Source organism: Neoarius graeffei, chromosome 15 (assembly GCF_027579695.1).
Source record: "Neoarius graeffei isolate fNeoGra1 chromosome 15, fNeoGra1.pri, whole genome shotgun sequence".
NCBI classification, from domain to species: domain Eukaryota; kingdom Metazoa; phylum Chordata; class Actinopteri; order Siluriformes; family Ariidae; genus Neoarius; species Neoarius graeffei.
The window spans coordinates 16484769-16492372 of record NC_083583.1 but is presented as its reverse complement, the minus strand read 5'-3'; the positions used below and the strand labels follow the sequence as shown (position 1 = coordinate 16492372).

Here is a 7604-nt window from a genome sequence, read left to right as displayed (position 1 = left end):
CTAACCTGCATGTCTTTGGACTGTGGGGGAAACCGGAGCACCCGGAGGAAACCCACGCGGACACGGGGAGAACATGCAAACTCCGCACAGAAAGGCCCTCGCCGGCCACGGGGCTCGAACCCGGACCTTCTTGCTGTGAGGCGACAGCGCTAACCACTACACCACCGTGCTGCCACAAGTACGAATTTGTCAAACATACTTATTTAAACAAATCACTCATGAAGAATCGATTTCTTGACGATTCACCCATCAAACAATGGCAAGTGCTGCTGAGGTCCAGATACATGATTTGACTTTTGGACGTTACAGTTTGAGTTAACAATGTTTAAAATTGAAAGGTAGGTAAAAAAATAATATATTTGATTTTAGGTTTAGGGTTCTAACTTTAGGGTTCTCTCCACGGTAGTCCAAGGAATATACAAATTTCTTTATACTGTATGTCACAAAAACAAACAAACAAACAAACAAACAAACAAACCCAATTGTGGAGGATTAATATATTGACTAGTTCTCCAACAGAGGGCGCTGTTTATTTATTATCAATAACACATTATTATTATTATTATTATTATTATTATTATTATATAAATTATATTACAATGAACAATTATAATAATATAGTTTTATATTTGTTATAATTTATATAATACACTATTAATAAAATGTTAATAATATTAATTATAATACAATAATTTTGTATCAAAATAAAATTTTAATTTCTTAAATAAATATTGTAAAAATATGACTTATTAAAATAATAAGTTATATAACACATTATAATAAATAAATTATATTATATTGTATTTCAATAATAATAATAATAATAATAGGAAGAGGAACGTTGATGATGAAAATATAATTAATAGTAATAGCTTTACTATTATAATTATTAATGTTTTATTATTGTTCTTATTATTATCATTATCATTAACAGCATACATGCAATTAGTATACACCGTTAAATCCTTGCTCGATATTTAAGTATTTATCAGATGTAAATTGTGTCGTGATAAATAAATGAATTTCAGTCGTTAAAGAAGAAGCATGAATTAAATTATGTTCATATTATTATAGCTTGAGACTTTTATTTTGAATTCCGGTGCGGCTCGCTGACCGGAAGTCGGTCTGGTTAGCCCTGGTTCACGTTACTTGGAGAACACTAAAGAAAAGGAGGAAAAGTAGCCGCTACCTAGAAGGATATAAGTTGTTTTTTTTTTAAATTCAGGATATTCCACCTAAAGAAAACCCCGAAACCTGAGAAGGCGATTAAAGGAGTAATTTATCCGTCCGACATCACCAGCTCTAATCCAGAGGCTGTGGAAGTAAGTCATTAGAGCGCCGCTGACTGACGAGCTGCTAGGTTGCTAGCTAGCAAGCTAACAGTTGGCTAGCACTGGCTAGCTTGCTAAAGAGCTCCTGAGTGACAAGTGTGTTATTTATCTGTGTTTATCAGCGGTGAAGAAGTGCGAGTCAGAGGTTAACGAACTGCTGGTTCATCTCCGGACTGGACCTGACGGGACTAATAAGATGTCAGCTAACGTTAACATGAACACTAACAGGAACATTTCTGCGAATGCGTCCGTTACACTTCGACAGCAGGAAGCTGAATTATTTCTGTTGAATTTATTAATATTTATTGTGACGAATATAAAGTCGTGGTATTATTTTCGTGACTCGGTCTTTCTCCGAGTTATATGGGTGGAAAGATTAATATCTCCCGGCTTGTGCGTTTCTTGTATTATAGCTTGTACAAACCGAGTTCCAAATTGCACCGCGCTCCCTAGATAGGCGCACTATAAAGACTACGAGATAATGGTTTAAACGCCCTATGTAGGGGACTCCGTGTTCAGATCCGAGCGGTTTGGAATTCGGCCACTGAGCTGCTCATACAACAGACTGCATTGCCATTCAGAAGGGCTTTTGTCCTGGGGGGACTTGAGCATGATAGTGTGTGTGTGTGTGTGTATTGGACACCTTTTTATTTGATTACAAGAACATTACTGACTGAGTGAGCATTTTTAAGAAAAAAAAATGAATAGAAAGCAAGTGATGAGTGAATTTGACAGGTTGCAAGAAATCCTCTTCATCCTCAAACCTTGGTGAAGAAGAAGCCTTTATTTGTCACATTCACACTTCAAGCACAGTGAAATTCATCCTCTGTATTTAACCCATCTGAAGCAGTGAACACACGCTACAGCGCCCGGGGAGCAGTCAGGGGTTCGGTACCTTGCTCAAGGGCACTTCAGCCCAAGGCCGCCCCACGTTAAAGTGCATGTCACGGGTAAATTCAGGCGCAGGATCAATGTCTCATCTCATCTCATTATCTCTAGCCGCTTTATCCTGTTCTACAGGGTCGCGGGCAAGCTGGAGCCTATCCCAGTTGACTACGGGCGAAAGGCGGGGTACACCCTGGACAAGTCGCCAGGTCATCACAGGGCTGACACATAGACACAGACAACCATTCACACTCACATTCACACCTACGGTCAATTTAGAGTCACCAGTTAACCTAACCTGCATGTCTTTGGACTGTGGGGGAAACCGGAGCACCCGGAGGAAACCCACGCGGACACGGGGAGAACATGCAAACTCCACACAGAAGGGCCCTCGCCGGCCACGGGGCTCGAACCCAGACCTTCTTGCTGTGAGGCGACAGCGCTAACCACTACACCACCGTGCCGCCCCAGGATCAATGTAATCCTCCTATTTTATATTAAACTTTGGTCAAATATCTGTCACATTCTGCATTCTCTGCAATTTTTTTTTTACCTTGCGCAATACCAGAAAAATTCAGTTGAAATCGAGCCATTTGAGGCGAATTGGTCCGCCTCTGAAAAAACTTGGCGTTTGGATTTCCCGGCAAACATTGATTTTCGTGACGTCGCGTGCGGGACGCCGCCCTCTGAATCCTACATCAGTGCTGGTTTGTTTGAGAAAACGACCTGGTGGTTTTCTGCAAATTTCTTCAACGTTATCGCGCAATTATTAAAATGGTTAACAGATGTATCGTAGGAGGGTGTAGCAACACCAATCATTATAGGATTAGTACTCATCGTTTCCCAAAAGACCAGACAATGAGAGAGAAATGGGAGCGCTTGGTCTACACAGGCTGTGCACTGAAACCGTGTAAGCTCACGCAGCCTGCTGGCGCTTCCGCAGGTGACGTCACGAATCTGGCTCCAGACTCCCTTGGGATTTTTCCAGATGCGTTTTGTTATTTAATTTTTTTCTGCTGTAGACAGATGGCCTTGTGCCAAATTGCTCTAATGGATGAGTGTGTAAAGGGACATTCATATAAAAAACCCCCCGAAATTGGTCCAGAATATGCCCTTTAACCTAACTGCATGTCTTTGAACTGTGGGGGAAACCGGAGCACCTGGAGGAAACCCACGCAGACAACATGCAAACTCCGCAGAGAAAGGCCCCCGCTGCCCGCTGGGCTCGAACCCAGAACCTTCTTGCTGCGAGGCGACCGTGCTAACCACTTACACCACCGTGCCGCCCTAATCTGAGGTGTGTTCAGTGTTAAATCAGCCTCCATCATGGCAGATCTTCCTTGCAGAGAGGGTCTCTGTAGGACTCCATCCGGGATGCCGGGCTTCCTCCTGAGATAATCCGTCCTGTAAAGGTTAATGACTTCAGGTCAGCGTTTTAATGGCTGCACTGAGAAGTGCAGGAATTTCTCACGTGTGCATCAGGAAGTATATTTTTGCCCATCCAGAGACATCCCTTATTATATATTTATTATAGAAAGGAAGCCTTAATGGTTAGGGAAGAAATTCTGGGACCGAAAGGTTGTCGGTTCGATTCCCTGGCCCAGCAGGAATGGCTGAAGTGCCCTTAAGCAAGGCACCAAACCCCCAACTGCTCCCCAGGCTGCTCTGGGTATGTTGTACGTCGCTCTGGATAAGAGCGTCTGCTAAATCCCTGTAATGTAATGAAACGTAATGTATCCCTTAACAGTTTCTTTTGTGGACTGTAAAACCCATCCTGTTTCTCAGATGTTACTCGGTAAACCTGGGATAATGAACTTTTTGACCAAACCGGCTCTCGGATTTCATGAGTCAGCACATTCACAGTTTTAACGACGTACTCGAGCCAGCGCTCTTGCTTAGTGCCACTCCTGAGACACTGATAACGTGTTATATCTCATGTGTGAACATGTATAATATAAAAGTCAAGGTTTCATACGGTAACAAAACAAGCTCCGGATTTTGTTGTTTTCATCGCCGGATGAAGCATAACAGGGCGATAAGCATAACTACGCCTGCAACCGTGGATTATTTTTGTTTTCGAACGTTCTGCCAAATAATGGCGCGGACGTTCGGATTTTCTCCAAGCTCAAGAGCGAATTGATTTTAACGGTTTGTTGAATACAAATCATAGGAAAGGTTCTTTTGTGGAACATCGGCGTATTGCGTTTAAAGGCAGGGGAGGTATTTATTTTAAAAAGCATTTGTTATATTTTGAAATTCTGTTTACATCCATTATTTGTGGCAGTCGCAGAGCTGTAAAAAAAAAAAAAAAATAATCATTTTATTCAGTCCGAACAGCGGTCTCAAAAGTAGCCGGTCACCAGCGGCAAATTGCCGGCTATGGCTTGTTATGCCGCCGGCTATTGTCAGTCGAGTCACAAAATTTGATATTAAATATTTCTGACAGCAAAAAAAGTTGTGAACGTAAATTACATCCACTGTCATGTATGTCTGTTGCCGCATCAACTGTGTTTACAACCTCGACACGAGTGCAGCCATTACTGCCACCTGTGTTGCCAGATTGGGCGGTTTCCCGCCCAATTTGGGCGGTTTTAAGTGCATTTTGGCGGGTTTTGAACATATTTTGGGCTGTAAAACGTCAGCAGTATCTGGCAACATATTTTTTTACTTAATACAAGAAGTTAATGGATGCCAACGTTTTTGCCAAAATGGTATTTTATTTTCCATTGTTTAGGCAGCTTCAGCATCATACTGTGAGATTCTGTTCAAATTGTTTTTTTTCTTCTATGAAGCCTGAGCCATTTATTTTATTAGTTTATAATTATTGTTTAATTTAGTCTTCAGGAGAGACTGCCTGCACACAGTACTAGTATTAATAGTTTTTTTTTCTTACATGAAAGCTGAGGCATTTATATTATATTTGAAGGTAACTTCATGTTGTGCTGTGAGGTTCTCTGCACTTTAACTTTTGAACCAACAGGAGCATTTGGATAAGTAAAGCCTATTTTTCTGCATTTTTGTAGTCCTGGTAATCTTTTATATTGGTAAAGTTGTTTATAGGACCATTTCTCAGTGTCTGTTTTTTAATCAGTAGTTTTTCAGTAATAACTTGATATTTAACATATCACTCAATTTTAAACAACCCCTGCGCCTCCCCCATAGTCTCCAAAATTTCTGTGGGAAACACTGTTGTGCGTAACAACGCTAATCAAGCTTAAGCTAGACGACCCGCCTCAAATACCCGTCCCGGGTAAATGTTATCCCAATTTTAGATGGCCTGTTCCAAACCATCCCGCCCCATGAAAAATTCGTACTTGCATGCATATATATCCCTGCACGCTTTGCGTGCATTATGTCTGCCGCTGGCAGACATTTTACCATTTTGCACCCTGCTGTAAATTATTTGTACCCTGCTATTCTCCCAAACTTTGAAGCCCCTGTCCGAATGAAATGATCAGATGGCCAACCTGCCTGTCTACCTGCGTGCACTCTGGAGTCTTCCATAAGGTTAGACAGACATATTCAAAAAGCTCGAGAGCTAGTCGACAGCTTGTTAGCGAGTTCTGACAATAGCCATAATTGTTGTTTATGTTTATTATGCTCACTCGTATGTTGGGTGTTTTTCTGGCATATGTATGAGACACGAGGTTGTTGGATATGACCACGATGTGCTGCACTCCTCCCCGCAACGTGCGCTCTCATAAACTTGTCCTCCAGCAGTAGTCAGGCAATGCGCGTTCATGTGTTTTAGAAAGAGGGCTGAAGGGTAACAGAACAAATCGTCGTAACATTCCTCCATCTCATCCTGTGCTCTGTATCTTTTTCTGTCCCACCAACCGTCCTCATGTCCTCCTTCACCACTTCCAAAAATCTCATCTTTAGTTTTCCTCGTTTCCTTCTACCTGGCAACTCTTCCATCTCCAGCATTCCTTTCCCAGTGTACCCTGGATCTCTCCTCTGTACCTGTCCAAACCGTCTCAATCTCGCCTCTCTGACTTTGTCTCCAAGCCGTCCTACATGCGCCGTCCCTCTAATATACTCGTTTCTAATCCTGTCCAGCTTTGTCACTCCCAATGAAGATCTCAACATCTTCAGCTCCGCTCCCTCCAGGTCTGTCGTTTTGTCAGTGCCACTGTCTCCAAAGCAGACACCATCGCTGCTCTTACTACTGTCTTTGTACACTTTTTCTTTTTTTTCTATTCGCACGTTTCTTTCAAATTTGCCTTTCTCCTCCTTTCACATCAGTATCATAGTTTCCACTGGTACCCTGCTGGGAAATGGTTCCACTGGCGGTCGTTGTTAACCCGGGCCTCGAGCGATCCGGTATGAAAGTCCTCTTCATCATCCGCATAGTTGATTTGCCATGAGTTTCAGGGCCCGGTCCCACCACACCGATAACTATAACTCCGACTCTGACGATACCTCTGCCTGAATTTATTTCCAGTCTGGAACAGTCACACCACAGCTATAATCCCTGACTATAATATCGGTTAGTCCTGACACTCAGGGAAATAAACTCATGCAGTTTAAGCCTCGGTCACAACCGGCCGTACGTGCTCCGACGGCCGGTCTACGTGCAAAAAACGTGAGAAACGCCCGGAGGGTGCGCGTGAAATGCACGGAGGGCGCACGTGTGACGTGCTGATTTTCAAGCCGTAGACTGGCCGCAGAGGTTCTTTGTCATGTCAAACAAACTGTACGGGCGCTTACGTTTTTTTCAGGTTGCAAGACAAACTTACGGCCAACGTGCGTCTTTCTCCACGAACAAAAAAAGCGCAGCGATTTGGGAAACGCCAAAAATCGCACGGCCAAAAAATCGTATGTCCGGTTGTGACCTAGGCTTTAGGAATAGTCATGGAAGTTTTTTCCAAGTAGTAGCACGTTATTCCGGGTCATACTGTACAGCTTGGACTTGCCGATTTCATACGGATGATGCATCACGTATAAAAAAAAAATGAAGAAATCTGAAATAATTAAATGTTTGGACTGCTGAAGTTCATAATTAAGATATCTTATCTGAATTTATATGTTTATTAATTTACTATTGATATTTCACGGAAAACCACATATCCGTGAATAAAAAATCTGTGCTTTGTATTTTTTTTTGTGGGGGGGGGATGGGGAAAACTACGAAGCAGATTCTCTTCAGGGTTGTTTTACAATCAGGGTACAAAGTTTGTGTCAGTTACCCCTTTTCCACCAAATCAGTTCCAGGGCTGGTTCGGGGCCAGTGCTGGTTCACAACTCGTTCAACTTGCGAGCCAGCTGAGAACCAGTTTGCTTTTCCATAGCTCGCGGTGCTAAGGGAAGCCACGTCATTACGTTGCTGTATACGTCATTACATCGCTGTATACGTCAGTTACGTCGCTACGTTTGCATAAACCTTGG

At 42.6% G+C, this 7604-nt stretch overlaps 1 protein-coding gene across 1 annotated transcript in view; it reads left to right on the top strand.

Annotated features, from left to right (window-relative positions):
* Positions 1–1124: 1124 nt before the first annotated feature.
* The window catches only part of csnk1g1 (casein kinase 1, gamma 1), a 167939-nt gene continuing 161459 nt past the window's right edge, over positions 1125–7604 (top strand). Inside the window, exon 1 of the mRNA XM_060940932.1 lies at positions 1125–1322. The gene's annotated coding sequence lies outside the window, so the exon portion shown is untranslated. The remainder of the gene's footprint in view (positions 1323–7604) is intronic.